General features: G+C 37.9%; 1 long non-coding RNA gene across 1 annotated transcript; it reads right to left on the bottom strand.

Annotated features, from left to right (window-relative positions):
• Window positions 1–840: 840 nt before the first annotated feature.
• On the bottom strand, window positions 841–20,692 carry LOC147477285 (uncharacterized). Its single transcript, XR_015208417.1, has 3 exons — window positions 20,497–20,692; window positions 2,071–2,396; window positions 841–1,584 (listed from the first exon to the last, which is right to left on the bottom strand). It is a non-coding gene; the product is annotated as an uncharacterized LOC147477285 (long non-coding RNA).
• Between the last annotated feature and the right edge of the window lie 4,051 nt (window positions 20,693–24,743).

The following is a 24,743-nucleotide window of genomic DNA, read 5'->3' as shown; positions in this document are numbered from 1 at the left end:
ATTAGGAGCTATGGTGGTAGAGTGAGATTTGTTTGCTTGAAGGCTCCAGTAGAGGTAATAGTAGCACGACTCTTATAGTCTCAGATAGACTTACTTCAAATTGATAGTCGACGCCACCCTAAGTCCTGAAGCTATTGTGACCAATGTATGAGACCTGATCATTCCTTCAAAGTGAAGATTATAGATATATTTCCAATCACAAATGCATGCGATAGAATTTCTTGTCCACCCAATTGGTGATTTACTTCTACCAATGACTTTCGTCAATTAATACATTTTGTAATACTACTATGCATATATTGACTTTAACAAAGCTACCAACCAATACACTTTCACCAAGATTTCCCACACGATTCAGCATCAATAGGTACTCTGAGCTTTCTGATTGAAAAAAAAAAAAAAAAAGGTAGATTAAATGAACCACCAGAAATAATTGGAGCCTTGATTAAAGCAAAGAATAAAATGGAATGAAAGGGAAGTTCCAATATGAAAAGTGATTAATGCATTAAAAAAGAAAATGAAAATACGAATATGAAACAAAAATTACCTTAAACCCATTTCACATATGATCATCAGCGGACCTTAAACCCATTTAACATATTATCATCAACGGTGGAGATTCGTTATTTTGGTAGTGAAGAAGATGAATAATTAGAAGAATAAGACGACCAAATTTGGTTAAGCGTTTGCTATTTTATTGGCTGGAAAGAATTTATGCAGGGGGAACTAAATACCCAAAAACAGGAAGAAAATTAAGTAACGATATAGGCAATGTCAATACCTTCTGTAGGAGACGAATGAGGTGCACACAATGAGAAAGAGCAATGTATAACAAAGAAATTTATTGGCTTTAAAAAACATACCGAATGAATGCTATGGTTCTGGGAAGAGGCTCTCAAAACAGTGTACCCCCACAACATAACAATTTGTGATAAGCAGGCCACCATTGGTCGACATACAACCGTTATCACTGGATTTACAGATAGTATTGAATTTTTCAATCAAATAAAAAAAAGTCAATAAACAATTAAAATCAATATCAACGGTTGAACTTTTGAAGGTCCTGTTCACTTCATATCTTCTTGTGCGATTTGCTTGGGCAACTTTTTCTAAGTAGGGGGGTATAATCTGGCGCTCCTTACCAATTCTTATAAGTTGACACACGCTATTCAAGGCTGCTTCCCTGCTGCCTTCGATAGGCGAGGTGTTGACTCAGAGAAGGAAGAGATCGAGAGGGCGTCAGGGAGACCCACGGAATTGGATCCCCCCATCCCATCTAAAACCCTTGAATCAGTGAATCCGGGGATAGAGACCTAGCCTACTTTATTTAAATAGCTAAGATAACGTCTAGTTTTCTATATATGCAAATAGAAAATTTATATAATCAATGTTTGCTTTTCACCAACGGTAAGTCTGCAACAACTAATTTACGTCCACATAAATGCTGGATTTCAATGGTGATGCACGTCGAGGATTAGCAAGCAACGGAACTATTAAGCAAAAGGAAAGGTGGGAAAAGAATGGTACCTCTTCACAGAACGGCGTGACGGCAGGATATGAGTGATGAGTCCTTCCATTTTTATCCTTCAAATATATGAAAGAAGAGAATGACATACATTTAAAATTTGAAGAATTATCTTGACAGGTATGAATACCACGTAGTCGGGACTTAAAAAAAAGTAAAAATTCTCAATAAACATAGAGGAAATATAATATTAACTCCTCTTGTCCATTCTACATCATATTAACACCATGAGAATCAGCAACCTTAACTAAAAAAATACATTGGAATGATAGTTCTGGGAAGAAGAAAAATCATCCTTAGAATTGCATTATACGCTACCGGGACCATAACAGAATAAACCAAAAAACAATGCCATCAATACAAGAAACGAAAACACTCAACTAAGATCAAAAGTTGATAAGTTTTAAGTTTGTTCCTTGTCAAACTGTCAAGCCCACAGAAGAATGGTAGGAAAGAACTAAAAGAAGGCGAGTGAAAGTGGATTAAATTTTGAAGCTAATTGAAATGAAACAACAATTGGATGTCTGGAATTTTGTAAGACTTACATAACACCATTGGTGCATAGGTTTAGAGCCAGGAACTGGTGGAATTCCAACATAGTCAAGCTAATTACCAAAAAGATCCACAACTTGAAAAGATGGGTCCCAAACATATGATTGCATCACATCTGATCCATAAGAATGTTGATTTGGGAAATAACCAGAGGAAGTAATAGGCTGTGGAGACATGGGACTCAGCACATATGAATGTGGACTCAAATATTGGCCATTGATGCCATTTGTAGCACCAAGCATGTATGGGTTGTAAGGAACATAACCAGGTTGAATACCTGGCATGTAGTACATAAAAGACCCATTTTCCCCTTGCCTGCCTGAAAAATATGCAAAGAAGAAAAAATCAGCTTTATGAAACTTACTTGTCAAAGATGATAAGAGCCCAAAACTTTAGTTTTAACCCCTTAATAATCATACTTTTAGACCAATTATGTGAGTAATAATTAAGAGTTAATACTGATTACGCGTTTTTATGCGTTTCAGGCTTCAAAGTCAATTATGTGCAGAAATGTGCCACTTTGATGATATAAAGGAGAAATGGTTGGTTGCTAAGGAGTTCTGTGATTAAAGGCCAAGATTCAAGAAGACAAAGCCTTTGTAAAGCCCGGTCAAAAGGTGAAAAGTCAAAGTCCACGCGGGCAGAAACAGTGCACAAAGTCAGCAGAACTTCCAAAGACCATATCTTTGGACTCAGACCTCATAATTGGGCCTACCTTACGTCAAAACGACCGTCTCGGAAAGAGCTTTCCAATGGTCTAAGTCTTGACCCAATCAGAGGAGCAGAAGTGGGCGAAAAGTCTCTTGAAGTCAAATCCAGCTAAAAAGGGGTCTGTGGACTGAAGGAATTGGGTTTTAGGCCTGATTCTCTGGCCCAAAACATGGATCCAAGCCCATGCACGATTTTGGATCTGATTTCCTCCATATCAAAAAAGAAGACTTAACTCTTAAGATATCGAGGAGCTTAGGATAGAAAGTAGCCATTAGAATAGCTTCTAGATCTAGTTTTAATGGTTTTTAATTAAGTTTAGTTTCATTTTCATTCCTTGTTTTAGATTAAACCTTTAAAATATTGTTATTCAATTGATTAGATTAATAAAATAGTCTATTATTATTCAATTCGTTTTGGTCATTACATTTATAGATCTAGTTTAAATTCTTGTTGATATCATTTCTTAATTATTAATTAGATTTCAATTATTGTTTGTTAAATTAGTAAAGTTGGAATCTTGATATTATGTTTAGTTTAGATTCATGTGGAAATGATTGCAGAATGATTCTCGACTAAACCTCCATTAGAGGGGGTTGAGAAGCCTTGATGAAAGCTTGATTTCGATTATCGTAGAGTCGTCGTAATTTCTATTCCACTCTAGAAACGCTTAATTTACCATGAGAATGGTTTTAATCGTTCACATGCTAGTTATGAATTGGTAGAAGTGTCATGTGTAATTAGGGATTAGGAAGAACCAATTGTTCTGCGTAGCAATTCAATTCAGATTACGATGATTCGTCGTTAGTAAGTTAAGTTGAGTTAAGGTGGAATCAATCCCCCCTAATTCCTTATCATAGAATCAACGCAGCATTCCGTAGTTAATTAGTCGTATCTTGTGGGTAGTTGCATCGTAGTTTATAATTCGTAAATCTCTCATTAGACTTTAGTTAAGAGTGATTAGACTTAGAAAACATTACATGTGAAAGAACTAGGAGTGGAACAAACTTCCTACTCCACTATATATGTTCAATAGATAGAGAGTAGAACAATCTTTGATAAACTAGGCACGTAGTCTCATTTAGTTTTACTTACGTTTTGAGTTTTATCGTTCATTTCGTAGGTAAACTTTCATTTTTACGTTTATCAAATGGCGCCGCTACCATCTTAGTTTCACTTTCGCATTGTTTTCGTAGTATAAGTACTCTTCTTAAAGTCCCATTTCACCCACCCACCCTTGTTTCGATTCTAACCGGTGGTTGTCTTTTTCAAAGATAAAACTTCCTCGCAAAAATTGCACGGAGCGCACTTAAGCCAAAGGAGCGACTGCGCTAAAGTTACTTGGAAGTTGAGCGACCGCGTCCGAAACAGAGCCCACCTGCGCCAAACACCGGACATCGGACAAGTCCCGAAAAGCACCTACGCCAAAACGAAATTTTCCCTGCGCCCAAAGACTGAACTCCGAAGTTGTCCCGAAGCGACCAGCTTAAACCGAAAGCGACCGCGCTCAAAATCCAAAATATCGAACTTCGAAGTTTACACCGAAAGACTGCGCCCTCCGGCTGATTTTTGCCGGATTTCCACAGGTTTGTTTCGAACTTCGATTGTTCAAGTTTTTCAGTGTTCTAACTTGTTATATACACTGAACACGCGTAAACAAGACGTTATTCATAAACGAAGCAAGGACACAATCAGGTATTCCTTTCTTCCACACCTCGCATCTTCTGTTAGAGGTTTATACTAGAATATCAGGATTGTTTAGAGGTTGTCTTGTTTAGTTAAGTTTGGTCTTAACCTTGTATGAGATTAAGGTCTGGTCGAACAAAAACACCTAACATAATTACACAGCAACGTCAAGAAGCATGCCTATCTAGTATACCACTCATTGCACCTCTAGCTACTATTCCACATACTCTACCTGACATAATGCCCGAAGAAGGAGAGACTCCTCTCTCGGACTTTTATAAAGCCTTGAGCGATATCCCCAAATCTTGCATCGTTCTTGCAGACCCAGTGGGGGATTTCCGAATCCCCCCAAATATTTTTAATTTGTTACCCGTTTTCCATGGTTTAGACCATGAAAAACCTTATCAGCACATGCGTAGGATTGAACAAGTTCTTACAACATTCCACCATCCTACGGTGAGTGCTGAACAAATTAAACTCAGGGTATTTTCCTTCACTTTAGCCGATAAGGCGTCTTTGGTTAACGCCCAAGCCTACTAAATTCAGTGGACTCGTGGGCTAAACTTGTTCAAATTGTTTATGGAACATTTTACCCACCCCTAAAGAAGACGGATGAGATGCTTTCCAAGATTCATTTCTTTCGACAAAATCCTCATGAATCATTTTCAGAGGCTTGGAATCGTTTCACCGATCTCCTTATAGAGTGTCCACATCATAACCTAGTGAAAGACACGTTAGTTCGTGCCTTTTTTAAAGGACTTCTACACCACCATAAAGAAGTCCTTAACATAATGAATGGGGGTAGTTTCCTAAGTAAAGCAGCCTCGGAGGCTTATAAATTTTTAGAGGATCAAACTAAGCGAAATAACAACTGGGGGGGTAGTGACGATTGATAAGAGCCTAAAACTGTAGTTTTAACCCCTTAACAATCGTACTTTTAGACCAATTATGTGAATAATAAGTAAGAGTTAATACTGATTACGTGTTTTTATGCATTTCAGGCTTTAAAGTCCATTATGTGCAGAAATGTGCCACTTTAGCGAGATAAAGGAGAAAAGGTCGGTTGCTAAGGAGTTCTGTGAATAAAGGCCAAGAAGACAAAGCCTTTGTAAAGCCCGGTCAATCAACACGGGCAGAAATAGTGCACAAGTCAGCAGAATTTCCGCAGACCATATCTTTGGACTTAGACCTCGGAATTGGGCCTACCTTATGTCAAAACGACCGGCTCGGAAAGAGCTTTCCAATGGTCTAAGCCTTGACCCAATCAGAGGAGCAGAAGTGGACAAAAAGTCTATTGAAGAAAAATCCAGTTGAAAAGCCCTTTTCGGACTGAAAGAATTGGGTTTTGGGCCCGATTTTCCGGCCCAAAACATGGCTCCAAGCCCATGCACAATTTTTGGATCTGAAAGTATAAAAACAAAAGCATGACTCTTTGTAAAATATAGATAGTTAGGTTAGAAAATAAAGTAGCTTAGGATAGAAAGTAGCCATTAGAATAGCTTCTAGATCTAGTTTTAATTGTTTTTAATTAAGTTTAGTTTCATTTCATTCCTTGTTTTAGATTAAATCTTTAAAAATATTGTTATTCATTTGATTAGATTAATAAAATAGTTTATTATTATTCAATTCATTTTCTGTCATTACATTTATAGATCTAGTTTAAATTCTTATTTGTTTTCATTTCTTAATTATTAATTAGATTTCAATTATTATTTGTCAAATTAGTAAAGTTGGAATCTTGATATTATGTTTAGTTTAGATTCATATGGAAATGATTGCGGAATGATTCTCGGCTAAACCTCCATTAGAGGGGTTGAGAAACCTTGATGAAAGCTTGATTTGTGTTAGCGTAGGATAGTCGTAATTTCTATTCCACTCTAGAAACGATTAGTTCACCATGAGAATGGGTTTAATCGTTCACATGCTAGTTATGAATTGGTAGAAATGTCATGTATAATTAGGGATTAGGAAGAACCAATTATTCTGTGTAGCAATTCAATTCGGATTACGACGATTCCTCGTTAGTAAGTTAAGTTGAGTTAAGGTGGAATCAATCCCCCCTAATTCCTTATCATAGAATCGACGTAGTATTTCCATAGCTGTTTATTTAGTTGATTAGTTGCATCTTGTGGGTAGTTGCATCGTAGTTTATAATTCGTAAATCTCTCACTAGACTTTAGTTAAGATTATTTATACGTAGAGAACATTACCTTGCGAAAGAACTAGGAGTGGAACGAATCATCTACTCCACTATATCTCAATAGGATTGAGAGTAGAAAAGTTTGATAAATTAGGCACGTAATATCGTTTAGTTTTACTAACGTTTAGAGTTTCATCGCTTTATTCATTAGTAAAACTATTCTCTTTTTATGTTTATCAACGATATCTACCGCTCTGCTAGTTCTTCTAATACAGTTAAGGCCGCCGGTATGTTTGAGATAAAACACGATCCCGAGCTTAAAACTCTAATCGAATCACTCACTAAAAAGGTAGAGGCCATTTCTCTACAACAAAAGCCTATCCCCGTCATGAATGTAAATTCCAATCCATGTAGTTTCTGTTGGAGTCCTGATCATCCCGACTCCCACTGTCCTATAGCCTATGAACATGCATGTTCCATTAATAGTGAACCTAACGCCTTTGGAGAAAAAATCCCAACTTCGGTTGGAGAAATAACCAACAAGTCACACCTCCAAAGTACAATAATCAATATGTTAGGCCAACGCACAGTTATAACCAAGCTCCACCACGACAAGGACAGAGTCAGGGTAATTATAATAATTATAACAACCAAGCGCAACCTCGACAAGGTCAAGGTAATTATAATAATTATAATGCTAATAGAGGTATCGTTCCGGTAAATAATAACTATCACAATCCGCCCATAAATAATCAACGCGAGATAGTTCCAGTCACACCACCCGTGACCACTACACCCACACAACCGGATCGTCTTGACACCTTCATACAGGTGAGCCAATAACTCTTCCAAACCATGGCTCAATCTAACCAACAGCTTCTACAATCCGTTAATAATTTAAGCCAACAGTTGGCCCAAGATAAAGCCCAACCCAAAGGTGTGTTTCCAGGTCACGCGATACCTAATCCTAAAACAACAAACACGGCTTTTGAGGTAACCGGTAATCCTAGTAATGAAAATGAAAATGTAGGTGAGCTAAATGCCATCACCACTCTCCGTTCTGGCAGAGTGGTTGATAACAAAGTAACTATGCCTATAGTTACCCCATTAGTAGCCCCTACACATGCTACTTTACTAGATATCGAAATAGAAACTGAAGAGCCTACCACTGTAGAGGTACAAATTACAACACAACCTAAAAAACAGAAAGCCAAGGTTAAACATCCAGGTGATACATATGCTAAATATAGAGAGAAACCACCGTTTCCACAAAAATTAGCCATGTTAACTAGGGATACAAATTATGAGGAGATTAGGGACGTTTTCAAGAATCTAACTATAAACCTTCCCTTCCTCGAAGCTATTAAAAAGCTACCACACCATGCTAAGTTTCTTAAGGAGTTGTGTACTACTAGGCGTAAGACCAATATACCAAAAGACGCCTTTTTAACAGAATAATTCCCAACTCTATCTGAACATAACGGAATTGTTAAGTACAAGGACCCGGTCGCCCTCATCAGGTAAATGCACCTTAGGAGATTCCTATATGACGACCGCGTTATTAGACCTGGGGGCTAGTGTTAACTTACTCCCGTTTTATTTGTATAGACAAATAGGTCTAGAGGAGATGCAACCCACTAAAATGACGTTGCAATTAGCTGATCGGTCTATTAAGTATCCTAAGGGTGTGGTTGAAAATGTGCTGGTAAAGGTTCAGGATTTCTACTATCCGGCTGATTTAGGTCATATCCTCGATCTGATGAAGTCGCTAACGACTCTGTCCCAATCATCTTAGGGCGTCCTTTCCTGGCAACTGCCAATGCGCTCATAAATTGCCGCGATGGTTCGATATCCATGTCTTTTGGCCATCTTTCTATTGAAGTAAACGTGTTTAAACTAAAGACACAGTTACCCGATTCGTCTATGGATGGAGAGGTTAGCATGATCGAGAGCTTCGCTCGAGATTATTTCAATAACACATTCCCTGATAATCAGATGCCCAAATTTCTTTCCTTCGAAGGTTCAGACTCCAACGTTTTCATCCCTACACTAGTCGATACACATATTATGGATGAGGACGAGATAGATGACTTTCTCAAAGATATAGAGGAATACCATAGTAATGTGGATATGACCAAGCTAGATGAGGAATTCGATAAGTTTCTTAGAGCAGGTGATGAGTCACCCTATCAAGAACTAGTTTGCACAACATCCGCCTCGACTCCCCTCCTTCCACCCTTTCAAAGGAATCTCGAGTTTGCACTCGATCCTTTTGTTTCTCATGTGCTTCATAATTTTTTAAATCCTCCTAGAAAACAAATACTTCAGAAGGACAAACCATTTGACACCTTCATTTTCAGAATTGAGACAGTCCCTACCTACACAATGAATGAGTTTTGTGCTAAACCCACATCCTCATTTTTTTCATGCTTTCCTTCTACAACTTATCCATATCCACCATATTCTCCACAACCATTCACTTTTTCACACTTATTCACTAAGACACCCTCTCGTTCAAAGATAAAAAAAGAAGGTGCATGCTAGGTTACGTTATAGGTCTATCCGACTTCACTTTCATTTCACTAGGTTGCGTCATAGGAAATCTTGGTGCTTGATTGTGTTTGGGTATGTTTTTTGTGATATTTATTTATGGAATGATCCACAACTATTTCGGTTGTTGATACATGATAAACTGCATTTTCATACATTTGTTTAGATAAAGTCTCGAGTATCTGACTATAAACAACTCAATTTTTGTGTTTGGTGCATTTCCTTTCATTTCCATATATTGGTGAGTGCACCATTCAGGTAACCGGGCCCTCCCTATGGAGTGTGTGGCTGTAAGTACCGGATCCTAAGTCCACGTTTAATATAATTCACGTTTTCCACTCTTTCATGTTTTCTCGGATTTTTTTAGTCATGTTTCTCTATGGGGTGAATTATGTCCTTATTGCTTATTGTTTTTCCTTATAAAAGTAATAAAATAATAAATAATAAACATAGTAATCTAGGAAGTCTCAGGAATCTGACTTTAAAAGACCCACTTTTAAAAAAACAAATTTTTTAAACTCTATTGTAAAAAATTTGTTTGGGGGTAGGGTGTTCGTGTTTCCGTCCTAGAATGTTTTATGTCCCATTAGAGTTGCTTAGGCCATTTAATTGTATTCCGATTCGGGTTGACATAATCTATGAATTTAGAGTTCATTCGTTCGCATAACTTACATCATGCACGCACTTCGAAGCATTTTCCACTATCTTATATGTCATCCACGGTCGGAATAGAGTATTTTATAGATCATTGGATTGGAAATTCTCTCCTGATCATTTTCATATCTCATTCGCAAAAATCGGACCGGTAACGAAGCGGCAATGTTAGTTTAAAGTTGCGCTAAAAATCGACAAAAATTCGAATTGGGCTTGGGCCCAACTCGCGCGCACCGGCAGCGCACCTGCGCCCCTTTGTTTCCACCAATAGTTGTGAGTTTTCATCTTCACCGCCGCCATTAACAAGCAAACAAGCTTCAAACCCTAAACCAAAAATTAAAATTAAAAAGAAAACTAACTACACCCACGCCAAACATCCAAACCCACTCCAAATCTTCTCAAAACCGTCCTACCACCACCTCCATCAATTTACAAAACCAAAAACCACCGAAAAATCCAAATATTTGAGCTGCCGCGCCACCACACCACCACCACCATTGTTTTTTTAGTGAGGTTGTCCCTCATTGCTTCCCCCCTACCTTATTCAAACCCACAAACCTTATCAAGACTTTCAATGGCTCAACAATGCCGGATTTTGCCAGAGCAAGCATTTACTGGCGACCACTTCGCGCCGTTTTATGGTGATGAAATGGTTAGTAGAGATTGGAATAGCTTGTGGTACTCGACCAACAACTTTTACCACGAAGAGTTAGTCCGACGGTTTTACAACATGAGGGAGTTGGAGGGGAATAGAATTTTTGTTACGGTGGCAAAGAGGAGGAAAGAAGTAACTACTGGGTTGTTGGCTGAGATTCTAGGCATTCCGCCTAGAATCTATCTTGATGCCACGTTACAGGAGTCCCAATATACTGGGGTAGAGCCTTTGATGCACGCGACTGTTACCAAAGGGAACTACAATGTGAGCTCGCATTATGTTAACCAGGCATCCCTCAGAACCAACCAGCTGGCTGCAGCTCAGTGGATTGGTAGGAATGTCATAGGGAAGGAGAAGGTCAGCGACATCGGTCTGAACTGCCTTCACATTCTATGGATACTCCAGGAGCAGAAGTATGAGTTCTGTATCTTGGAGTTTTTGCTTAACATGATTAGGGGAGTGGGGAAGTCTATTGCACCTCTCCCTGTTTTGATAACCAAGATCATGCTGAAGTTGAGAGCGACTCCGATGTCTGATAAGATTTGCCTCACCCTACACCGAAATCCTCGGATTTATAAGGAGTGTATCCAACAAGTTTGGAGGTTGCCTGAGGATAGGGTAGTCGACAAGGAGGACGTCGGAAATGAGAATGACTCGGAGGATGAGGAGGACTTGACATGTTTTGATGCTGATGCCTTGGAGAGGTGTTGGTCAGATGCAGAACGCATGGCTGTGATTCATCGTGGCATGCGTTCACTTAATACTATCTGCGAAGACCTCCGAACTCGACAGGCTACTATGCACCATAACTTCGAGATTCGCATCCGAGAGGAGGATGGCCGGTGGGAACGGATGAGGCTCGAAGCTGAATCTCAAAGCGCGCCCGAGCCGATATGCTTGCATGCTTTCCACCTCACGGGGATTCTCCTTCTGAGGATACATCATCGAGGCACGAGCGTCGTCGCCGAAAGACGAATGGTGCTAGCCCATCGGGAGCTTAGGAGCCACCTCTTGAGCGTGTGCCCTCCGCTACCAGTACCGACGTGTTTAGGAATAGTATAGCTTGATGATTTTTATTTGTAGTTTTATTATTGGTAGTTATTTTAATGTAAGTTTTAAATTTCATAGATTTGAATTTTGTAGTGAAATGTACTTGAATGAAAAACTTAATATAATGTGGTTATTTTCATTGTGCGTGGTTGTTTCATATTGATCCCACCTTCCCAAATTGTTTGGGTGTGGTATTATTTATTCCAGCATGATTTTTATATGACCCTCATTTCTAGAAGTTATTTCGGAGTTAGGGTGAGAATATTGCCGATATGGGCATATCTATGAATAAATATGGGGTAGGATGAAATCTCGATAAGTTAGGTAGTTTTATCCTAAATTCAACCTAAAAGATACTAGGGTTGTTTTTAGAATCAAGAATATGAGTTGTTTCCGTTTTCGGGTTTGAAAATTTTCGTTTTCCGGAAATTGCCGTAAAGGCTTTTTGGTAACTCCTCGATTCGTTTTAGCAACTTAAAACCTATAAAAACTTCATTCATTCTACAATCACAACCCACACTACACCTAACTTCCATCTCTCACCTTTCACTCCCACGTTTCCCATTGTTCTTCACCATTTTCACAAATCAAGACCTGAGCGACTTTTCCCCTAAGCCATTGTCGAAATTTTACACTCGAAAGCACCTACGCCCAAGAGGAGCGCCTCGCTGCAAAACACTTGTAAATCCAAAACAACCGAGCGCACCAAGCGCTTCAAGAGGAGCGCAGCTGGCGCCGACCTCCGTAGACCATAAATTTCCGTTTTTCATGGGTTGTTCCCGGATCGATTCGCGGTACTCCCCAAGGGTCGTTTTGAGATGACATCTCCTACAATAATACAGGTTCAGTCTTTCGAAGATTTGTTCCAAAGCACTACTTATGGTGCTTGGTTTCGCGAGGTGATCACATACGTAGGCTGGGAACCGCTTATGGTAAGACCTGATGAACTTTATTCTCCAGCACTTGCATCTTATTTTTATGATAATTGTATTTTCTTTGAGAGACCGGATGGAGAACAAGTGTTCTCCATCAACATTAATGAGGAACCAATGGAAATTACCAGGTTCTTGCTAGCATTTGTTCTTGGACTTGCTATGCCCGCTGAAATACAATACCCATGGTGCTATTGGGTAGATAACATGCATGTCTACACTTATGAGTTTTTGCATGAGTCGTATGGGGCAGGCATTTTCCGTATCGAGGACCAAGGGGAATATAACGTCGCCTTTGGTAGCCTATCCATGAACATAGGAACTGTTATGTTTTGGATCATGCTAAACATTTTAAGGGAATGGCATTTTTCTTCTGTGAATGATGCCACTTGCAGCGTCTTCTTGCTTTAGCCACGGGACGTATGTGCCATGACCTTCCCAGAACCTTGATGTCTAGTTTAGCACGAGCCCATAGCATGAGGCATAAGTACCTTCTTATACCTGTTCTAATTTTCCGTATTATGTTATGTTTCTTTCCTGTTTTTTGTACACGTTTCACGAATTGGATTACGGTCATTAATCGCGTGCCCCACCAATAGTATTATTCGATCTTTCCGTGCAATGACTTGGCAAGGGTGGAGGATACAACCTCATCAGTTGCACCCTACACCCCCCCCGGAATCGAAAGTGGCTTTAATAGGTTAGCAATAATAGATGATAAATGGTGGGAAGCCTGGCAAATTATCATGGCATGGCAGGACGCGAAGGAACCTCACTTCTTTATAGAAGAAGAGAATAAGGAGGATGAAGAATAAAAACGGGAGATAAGGTAAGTTTTTAATTCCAGTTAGTGTCTGCTTATGTCCCAAACAATTTAATTTTGTTAACCCCATAATGGATGGAACTCTTATAGAGTTGCGTCAGATTTTTTATTTCCTATATTAGTATGTTCTAACCTTGTTTTGCAGATGTTCCAGAATTTCACGCGTTTCCATGGTATTTTTCTACCCTCTTTATTTAAATACTTTGAGGACAAAGCATGCTTCTTGTTTGGGGGCATAGAAACACGTGTAATTAAGGCATCTGTTAGGATATAGATATGTATAATATGCATTTGTTTTCAAGTTAAAAATTTCAAAAATATAAATAAATAAGTTTATGCTATACACTTAGGAATATTGGTATTGTTTTCTTTCTCTATGCTCTTAACAACCTAGAAGTCTCATGTAGCTTTTGCATCAGAATAATTGTTAGAAACTTAGGTTAATATGTAAGTAATAATCTTTGCATCTATCTATAAATATATTACATGAGTATCTATGATTGTTAACAGTAAGTTTCTGAAATCTAGGCTAGAGTACTTATTCTACAAATCATGTGAGAATATAACCTAAAGCCTTATATGAGCGAAACATTTGAGAAATGACACAAGGGAGAAATAAAATCCGGATAGAGAAATCACACGTCCACTTGCTTGATCACTAAACCATATCCTAAGCGAGAATTTAGGCCCTCTTTGGATCGATATAGCCAGAAATTCAAACCTATGAATTATTTTCCGCTAGTAAGCCCCTCGAGCCTTTCTTTAGCCTTCCATAAACCACAATTCTTTTACCCCGCTACAAAAGCAAAACAAAATAAAAAATTCAACTTACCCAATCTAGAATAAGTCTGAGAATAGAATGACTGAAGAAAGAAGAAGAGAAAAACATGTGTAAACAAAAATTAGTTAGTTGCTTCAGAAAAAGAAAAGAAGTTTCCATTTAAGGAAAAGAAAAAGAAAAATAGAAATAAATAAAAACTCCAAAAATAGAATAAAATGGAGTCAAAAGCCAAAGAAAATAAAAAGAAAAATATGGCTAATGATGGAAACAAAGTATAGAAGCAAAAGAAAATAACAAGGTTTTCTCTAAGTTACATAATATGAAGACTCTATTATCTCAGACTTGTCCTTTTGAATATCCATTTTCTTCCTTCTTAAACCATCTCCTAATCCCCAACAACACCTAATAAAGACCTCTAGCTCAATTAGGAATAGATTAGTGTGATAGTAAGTGGCAGATGTGTTGATCGACTCTGGCTTCCTTGTGTGTCATTGAGATTGTAAGGTAAAGTGTGCCCACTGCGCACTGGAATAGCGAAACTTGAGTGGAAAAATCAAAGTGTTGTATCTTGACTATTTATGTGAGGACCTACTTAAGGACGCTATTCTGAGTTTTCAGAAACGAACCTGCTAGGCATTTCATAGTATTACTCATAGTATATATATTTGTATCATAGATGATTGATTATTATGCATATATTAGCTTAGGTTTTTGACTTGGTTATTCTTATTCATTTGCTAGTGAGATGTATAGATAGTTGAGACATGAATAAGGAAACAATAGTTTTATTTCTTAGTCGTTGTAGTATAGATGAAGTTTGTGAGTACCTTCACTGGAAAACTCTCACGAGGCTAGAACTTGTCCACTAGGGAATTCCTAGTGGTTTAAGGCATTGTTGCATATGGTCAATGCAATCGCACTCAGCGAAATGAGAGTAGTTAGAACTCCATTTTTGGTCACGTATTCTAATTTCTCATATTTGCTTGAGGACAAGCAAAATGCTGTTTGGGGGTGGTTTGATAAGAGCCCAAAACTGTAGTTTTAACCCCTTAATAATCATACTTTTAGACCAATTATGTGAGTAATAATTAAGAGTTAATACTGATTACGTGTTTTTATGCGTTTCAGGCTTCAAAGTCAAATATGTGCAGAAATGTGCCACTTTGATGATATAAAAAGGAGAAATGGTTGGTTGCTAAGGAGTTCTGTGATTAAAGGCCTAGATTCAAGAAGACAAAGCCTTTGTAAAGCCCGGTAAAAAGGTGAAAAGTCAAAGTCCACGCGGGCAGAAATAGTGTACAAAGTCAGCAGAACTTCCGAAGACTATATCTTTGGACTCAGACCTCGGAATTGGGTCTACCTTACGTCAAAACGACCAGATCGGAAAGAGCTTTCCAATGGTCTAAGCCTTGACTCAATCAGAGGATCAGAAGTAGACGAAAAGTCTGTTGAAGCCGAATCCAGCTAAAAAAGGGTCTGTGGACTGAAGGAATTGGGTTTTAGGCATGATTCTCTGACCCAAAACATGGCTCCAAGCCCATGCACGATTTTGGATCTGATTTCCTCCATATCAAAAAAGAAGACTTAACTCTTAAGATATCGAGGAGATTAGGATAGAAAGTAGCCATTAGAATAGCTTTTAGATCTAGTTTTAATGGTTTTTAATTAAGTTTAGTTTCATTTTCATTCCTTGTTTTAGATTAAATCTTTAAAATATTGTTATTCAATTGATTAGATTAATAAAATAGTCTATTATTATTCAATTCGTTTTGGTCATTACATTTATAGATCTAGTTTAAATTCTTGTTGATATTATTTCTTAATTATTAATTAGATTTCAATTATTGTTTGTTAAATTAGTAAAGTTGGAATCTTGATATTATGTTTAGTTTAGATTCATATGAAAATGATTGCGGAATGATTCTCGGCTAAACCTCCATTAGAGGGGGTTGAGAAGCCTTGATGAAAGCTTGATTCCGATTATCGTAGAGTTGTCGTAATTTCTATTCCACTCTAGAAACGATTAATTCACCATGAGAATGGGTTTAATCGTTCACATGCTAGTTATGAATTGGTAGAACTGCCATGTATAATTAGGGATTAGGAAGAACCAATTGTTCTCACAGCGTGCGATTTAATTCGATTCTGACGATTAAATCGCCGTTAGTAAGTTAAGTTGAGTTAAGGTGAAATCAATCCCCCCCTAATTCCTTATCATAGAATCAACGCAGCATTCTGTAGTTAATTAGTCGTATCTTGTGGGTAGTTGCATCGTAGTTTATAATTTGTAAATCTCTCATTAGACTTTAGTTAAGAGTGATTAGACTTAGAAAACATTACATGTGAAAGAACTAGGAGTGGAACGAACTTCCTACTCCACTATATCTGTTCAATAGATAGAGAGTAGAACAATATTTGATAAACTAGGCACGTAGTCTCATTTAGTTTTACTTACATTTTGAGTTTTATCGTTCATTTCGTAGGTAAACTATTCATTTTTACGTTTATTAAAAGATACTCTTTAAACATGCGAAGGCAAACAAAAGAAACTAATAGATCATGGCCAAGGAGCATTTTCTATGCATTAGAAAAGCACAAATTATCATAAGGAGATCTTCAATACAATTATTTCGACGATGCATGTCACAGCCCGAATTTCGACAGAATTCGGAAAACAGTATTTGTTCCCGACTCTTCGATCTCCGAGGTATGACGCACTCTCAACTCCCAAAAACCCATAAACAGTTTAAATATGCAGATAATTAAAAACCAATAAAAATTTCAATTAAACAAAAGTCCTCTTCATTACAAAAATTCACAAATAAGATTAGGTTACAAATCTCTTTTCAATAACTATTTATTTAAATACAACTGAAAATATAAAACAACATTTGTCTCAACTAAAAATCTATTACACCTTAAGGGAAAACAAAACATATCCTGAATGCGACGCCAATGCAACCACAAGCAGCAACCAACCTTCTTCAACATGAAACCTGTCAAGACTTATCAACTATGTTCATTTAATGAACACACCCGATAAGCAAACATGCAAATCGGGTCAGCATTATAAAAATGTTGGTGTGAGTAGCCCTACAATACAACATATAATTATACATATATATATACAATCCATAAGGCCGTTAGTTCCTTCACCGAGGTGCCTTAACTTCTAACAACTAATACAACATCCTTAAGTACAATAATTAAGGCAGGTAGTTCCTCCACTGAGGCGTCTTAACTTCTCACTAACCACACAACAAACTATACTCATACTAAATAAGGCATGTAGTTCCTCTATCGAGGCGCCTTAGGTTCGAACTAAACAAATAACCAACCAAGCATATTATATACGTACCGCATTTTATGCTCAATACAGAGTAGGTCGTCTCTGCCCAAGTAATTAGTTTGACCCACACTTCTACAAAACCATATACAATAATCTATCTAAAGATACATCATTAACCAACACATTACCATAATTATATTAATTAAGGCTTTCTTTGCATGTCCCTAAAATCACATCGTATCTATGTCTTACCTAGTTTCCCTGGCTACCACAATCACTTTCCAACGCCGAACATGTACATCCACATGCCTCCCCTTACATAATGAAACACTCCGTGCGTAACTACCCTGAGCGGGATGCTGCGCACCAGGTAACCCTCACACGAAAGCCATTATGTAAGTACTGCCATTATTCGGCATAAAATATCACGCATCTCGTTCTAATTTTGCGAACGAAATAATCAAGCCACCATTCGGCTACGATTGCCCAACACATGGGTCAATCAACATCTTATATATACACCCTATACAAGGGCCAATCATATCACATACGCCCATCACAAGGGCCAAATCCTCTGAGTTGTGGTAGCTAGGTTCTAGGATTTTCGTTACGTAATTTATTCAGGTGTCATACAGAAATATCTCATAAACATTTCACTATATCACGTGCATGTCAAATACATTATTGCACCAAGCCAAATATATTTAGAATTATCTCAATACATCTCATAACAACTTTTATTCTTTCACGTGCCAATATATTATTGCACTACGCTACAATCCCGTGGGAATTATCCACAAATACTCTACTAGCACTCACAAATAAAATAATGGAGTGTCTATACATTTATTTCTCCAAAACTATTGCATTTAATATATATATCCCAACATATTATATAATGTCACAATTGCTTCAAACGTATCGCATACATTTTTATAGCGTTTTAGGAATATTATATCTCCTAAAGTTTCTATCTCGTCACGTGTCAAAATATACACAATATCAACGTCAAATCTTACCTAGATAATGACAACCAAATTTATACAAGCTTCCACAGCATTTCAACATTTGATTTGTCCATACAATTTATAACATAAAACGTAGCACAATTAAACAGTCCACAGTCCACAATCAAATCCCCAAAAATCTAAAGTCCATGAATCTAAGTCCGTATATAATTGAATACTCATAAAAACATATATATATCTAAGTCTTGTTATCAGAATTCCCCTCTGGTTACGTGCCAATATTTATATGCTTTATGCACTACTTGCGTCAAATCTTAATTAGATAATGACAAACAAGGTTATACAATGTTCGACAATATTTTATTATTACAATTGTCCATAAAATCAAATATGTGAAAATCTGGAAAAAAATCAACATTCCCCAGTCAACGGTCAACTGTCAAAGTCAACGGTCAAAGTCAAACTGTCGTTTCCACGTTCAACAGGTTCAGGGTCATAGCCATGGTTCATGGCTAAGGTCAAGGTGCATGGCTCATGGGCTCATGACTAAGGAAATGGTTCGGACCCAACTAGCCAAGCCCAAACCCAAACCTTAGAACCCAAAAGTCTAAAAGTTGAAAGACCCATTTGGATCTCTATTAAGTCCTATGGACTGGCCCCAAGCAATATTAGAAATTGGCCCCAAACACTTAAACTGAACTGGCCCAAAACTAAAACAAAACCGGGGCCAAGCAAAACAAATGAAATATAAAATGGCCCAAAACAACAATGTGGTTCGGCCCAAACAAAAAAAAATAGAAATTGGCCCAAAGAACAAAACTAAGTTACGGCCCAAACAAAAAATAGAAATTGGCCCAAATAACTTAAACATTTCGGCCCGGCCCAACAGATGGAACAGGTTGTCTTCTTCAGACTTCTTCTTCCTCCAGCAGCTACCTCCACCACTTCCAGCCACCATCCACCACTCACCAGCACTCCAAACCAAACCTAACCAACTCGGTTTTGTACCCCCTGAAAAACCCAACATACTGATACTATCCAGCTTAAATTCCATCGCTCCTCCCACATCGCGTTTCGACGCCATTAATGAACACTCAAGCTTCGACAGCACCTCACTCCCAGCCCTCATCCCCTCAATCAATCCTCCTAATCCCATCACCAACAACCCAACATCCAAATACCCAACCAAAACCCAAACAACCAAGTTTAATTTAAACTAGGTGATTTCTGGTCGCCTCCATTAACGAACCATTTGGGAGCTTCGATAGCACCATTCACCAGCACCAAATCATCCCCCAATCAACCAATAACCAACCCTTACTCCAACCACAATTCAATCAACCTCCAACAAACAAAACAATCAACCAAAAATAAAAACGATTTCGGAGCTCACACCGCCATTAACGACTTGTTCCGAGCTCTAGCATATTCAAACCAACGTTTCAATTAATTAGGTAAAAAAATAACTTTACTAACATCTAACCAAATTCAAAAATTCCACAGGATGCGAAAAATAACGAAAAACAGAAATTGAGCGAGAACAAAACTCTGACAGTAAATGTTTTATTCTAAAACTCAAGTTTTTATGAAAAAAGAAAACATAACTACTCACCTGTATTAAAACTCAACTCGACAAAACCCTCATCGTCCGAATCGTCGCGCTCCAATGCTCTAGTAATCCCGCTTCTATCTCTGCCTCCATTTTTATTATATTTTATTCTCTCAAAACCCTATTCTCTAGAACAATGTGATTATATACTTGGGTTTGAAACCCAAGCCCAACACAGACTCGGGCCCAGAAACCAGGCCCACGTATCCCAAATCCAATCCAGCGATTTTTAAATTAATAATTAAATTAATTAATTAATAAATAATTACGTATTTTAAATACGGGCGTTACAATGCATATTCATTATAATCTTCAACAAAGATCACATAAGTAGCACCAGTTACTAATATAAATGAATCCTAGAATGAAACCAGTTATTCATGTTATTTGGATGTGTATACTAATGACAACGTGGCAAGAAAGAAAAGCAAGATTATGGAGTTAAAATACATGAATGACTATTACTGAATGGCAAACTTGAGATGATGCCACAAAGAGCAAAGACTGCATACATGTTGGGGAATATTGGCATCATAAACATATAATTGGTTATGTGATCGAAATCCAATCTTACATGATATTGAGTCTCGAATCCATCATTGGTGAGATAGTATCCCTGATCATAGCTTCCAGGTGGATAATACATGGGTTGGAGATACTCGTCGTTTGAAAAAGTTAATTAAACGCTAATATCTGAAAGTATGGACACTAAGCTGACCTCTTCCATGGCAAAGCAATGCATCCATAGTGCAAGAGGATTTTTTTTTTTAAAAGAGATGTCTTATGACAACGTGAATCAACATGTAAGATAAACACAAACCCACAAAAGATCTCTGAAAGTATGAACACTAAGCTGACCTCTTCCATGGAAAAGCAATGCATCCATAGTGCAAGAGGATTTTTTTTTTTTTTTTAAGATGGAAAGAGATGTCTTATGACAACGTGAATCAACATGTAAGATAAACACAAACCCACAAAAGATCGGTATATTCCCATAGGTGAAAATTTTCATGTAGATAGCGCATTAAAATCATTCACAACAAAAAGAAGAAACTGACAATGAAATTAAATATAAATCCTGAAGTGTCAATATACCTGATGATACGCACGCTGTTGGCGAAACAAAGCAAATAACACATTCACCAAGAAAGAACGAAAATGATGAAAACTTGAAACATTTTTAAAAAAAAAATACGAATAACTTGTTCCATTCCGGCAGTGTTAAACAGCCGTAACAATTAATTTGAAAGGAAGAGAAGAGGAGGATTAAAGGAATATATTAAAACTGAGAATTCAAAGATGGATTGAAGGAATTTTTTTCTCTGCAATGTATGTAATGAATATATAGAAAAAGCTTAATTAACGGTAGGCCCTTTTTTTGAATTCTGAAAGGGGGGTGGATTGGTTTAATCGGTTTATTCATGAAAATTGTAGGCGAAGCAGTGCGTCTGTTGGTCTAGAATTTCCAAACTTTCGTGAGTTTGAAGGGTTGGAAACATGCAATGACTGATTTACCCTTTGAACGTGCAATGTAGGAAATTTTGTGGGTGAAACTTTCGGGTACCCTTTTGATTTAAAAGATTGGTTTAAATTGTAGAATACGAGGACTAATAAACGCGGCAAGTTTTCCCAACATATTATATAATGTTACAATTGCTTCAAACGTATCGCATAACATTTTTATGGCGTTTTAGGAATATTATATCTCCTAAAGTTTCTATCTCGTCACGTGTCAAAATATACACAATATCAATGACAAATCTTTCTTAGATAATGACAACAAAATTTATATAAGCTTCCACAGCATTTTAGCATTTGATTTGTCCATACAATTTACAATATAAAACGTAGTACAATTAAACAGTCCGCAGTCCACAATCAAAGCCCGAAAATCTAAATATTTAAAGACCCCATTGGATCTATTTTAAGTTATATGGACCGGCCCCAAAACAAACTTGAAACTGGCCCAAAGAAAGCTAATTGGGTTCGACCCAAGCTAACCAAAAATGAAACTTAAAGTGGCCCAAAATTTTAATTGGTTCGGCCCAAAGAAATAAAAGAAATTGGCCCAAACTTAAACTAAACTGGTCCAAAACTTAGGATAATCCGACCCAACCACTAACTAGTGTTTAGGCCCAAAAACTAAAATCAGAACCGGCCCAACCACTAACTAGTGTTTAGGCCTAAAAACTGAAATCAGAACCGGCCCAACCAAAACAAAATTATAACTGGCCCAACAAGAAATAGAACCGGCCCAACATAAAAATAGAGTTTTGGCCCAACCAAACAAAGGTTTAGGCCCAAGCCAACAACAATGAAACTTAAACTGGCCCAAAACTTTAATTAGTTCGACCCACATAACTGAACCTAAACCGGCCCAAAGGAAATTAAGGTGGTCCGGCCCAACAACAAACTAATAGAATTGGCCCAAACCAAACTGATTTAATTCCGGCCCAACTAACAAAACCAAAAGGCTTTGGCCCAAAGCCCAAGCCTAAACCGACCAACAGTGTCATCTTCTCCCTCCAGCAACCTCTTCCACCACCAGTTTCGATCGCCACCCCTCCAAACATACTCAAAAATGATCAGGGGAAAAACCCCAACTACTTTAACAAAAGCGAAATCCCCAACTCATTAAATCAATACCCTTCATCAAACTAGATCTCGCGACCTCTATTAATGGCTTATACAAGCTTCGACAGCCCCATCCTATCCAGCATTCAATCACCCATCACTAACCAACCTCAAACCAACCAATTAAACATCACCACAACAACAAGAGTTCAAAATAAAAAAACGGACAGGCGACGCTATTGATGCCGGATTCCAAGCTTCGACCGCCCCATCTAACCCAACATTCAATCACCCCACTATCACCCATCATAATCCAACTAACCAACAACATAACCCACCAAAACAAACCATATAATAAAGGGCAGTACCAATTTGAGCTCGTGCCTCCATTAATGCCTGTTCAGAGCTTCAATAGAGCTTCAACAGCCCACCCAATTTCAACCCAACAGCACCCAACCACCGATTCTAAACCCGACATCCATCTCTAAACTCCCGACATCAACCAAATAAAAAACAACTCACACAACAACAATATAACAATTTCAATAGTATACAGTACAAAGGTTAGTTTGGGCTTGGGCGCCGCCCTTAACAGCCCCTTCGTAGTTTCGACAGTCCTACAATCTAACCAGTTTTAAATAATAACGAGACAAATAATGACTCTAAACTGAACAGAAACATTGTACTACAGTCAAGTTAAAGCTATCTCGGTGTACCGACGTGAAAATGAAAACTAAACTACTCACCTGTATTAAAAACTCAACGAATCCTTCATCGTCCGAATAGTCGCGCTCCAACGCTCTAGCAATCAAGCTTTTATCTCCGCCTCCATTTTTATGTTATTTTTATCTAAAAAACCCTATTCTCTAGAAAAAAAAATATGTATATATACCTGGGTTTGAAACCTAAGCCCAACACAAACTCGGGCCCAGAAATCAGGCCCACATATCCCAAATCCAATCCAGTGAATTTTAAATTAATTAATTAATTAATTAATAAATATGTATTTTAAATACGAGCGTTACAGAGAGTATGGTCAGGCAGAGATGTTGATTATGGATACTTTAGGGTACTTGGGTGCAGGGCAGCATATTCTGAAGGATGAGAGATCCAAGCTTGATGACAAAGCCAAGCAGTGCATTTTTCTGGGTTATGGAGATTAAAAGTTTGGTTACAAACTCTATGATCTGATTAACAAGAAGGTAATCTGAAGTTGAGATATTGAGTTCCTGGAAGACCAAACCATAGCAGACTTTGAGGAGGGTGAGAAGCTACAGGCTTTCACCAATGATCTTGTTAATTCAGAACCAGAAGTTCCTACTGTGGAACGTGCAGAAGGCATTAAGAATGCAGAGAACCATGAGTTTGAAGCTCATGATGAGAACCATATTGTTCATAATGGGATAGAATCTATTGGTATAGAAGATGCAGATGAGATGCATGAACCACCACCAGAGCAAGCAGAAGTGCATCCTCCTGAGGCACCAGTAGATGGGGTAAAGAGGTCAAACAAAGAGAGACTAGCTTCAACCAGATATCCACCACATACATACGTGCTACTATCGGATGGTGGAGAACCTATGTACTATCAAGAGGCACTTGAAGGTACAGACAAAGAAAAATGGTTGAAGGCCATGCATGACGAGATGGATTCTTTGCATTAAAATCACACTTATGAGTTAGTTAAAAAACCGCAAGGGTGGAAAATTCTTAAGAATAAGTGGATATACAAAGTCAAGTATGAGGAGAACAATCCTCACCCAAGGCACAAAGCTCACCTTGTTGTGAAGGGATTCGGTCAAAGGAAAGGTATTGACTTTGATGAGATTTTCTCTCCTGTAGTGAAGATGGCTTCTATCCGGGTGGTATTGGGTATGACCACAAGTATGAACCTAGAGGTTGAACAGCTAGATGTTAAGACAACTTTTCTTCATGGAGACCTTGAAGAAGATGTCTACATGGACCAGCCAGAGGGGTTTGAGGTCAAAGGCAAAGAGCACCTAGTATGCAAGCTGATAAAGAGACAGTGGTACATAAAGTTTGATTCCTTTATGGCGAAGCAAGGATACAAGAAGTCTGCTTCCGATCATTGTGTGTTTGTTCAAGGATTTCCAGATGGGGATTTCATAGTGCTATTACTGTATGTGGATGATATATTGATAGTTGGCCCAAACATCAACAAGATATCCAAGCTGAAGAAAGAATTGAGTAAGTCCTTTGAGATAAAGGATTTGGGTCAAGCAAAGC

Source organism: Coptis chinensis, chromosome 9 (genome assembly GCF_015680905.1).
Source record: "Coptis chinensis isolate HL-2020 chromosome 9, ASM1568090v1, whole genome shotgun sequence".
Lineage (NCBI taxonomy): Eukaryota > Viridiplantae > Streptophyta > Magnoliopsida > Ranunculales > Ranunculaceae > Coptis > Coptis chinensis.
Note: the sequence above shows the minus strand (reverse complement) of the source record. Positions and strands in the feature narration are given on the sequence as shown.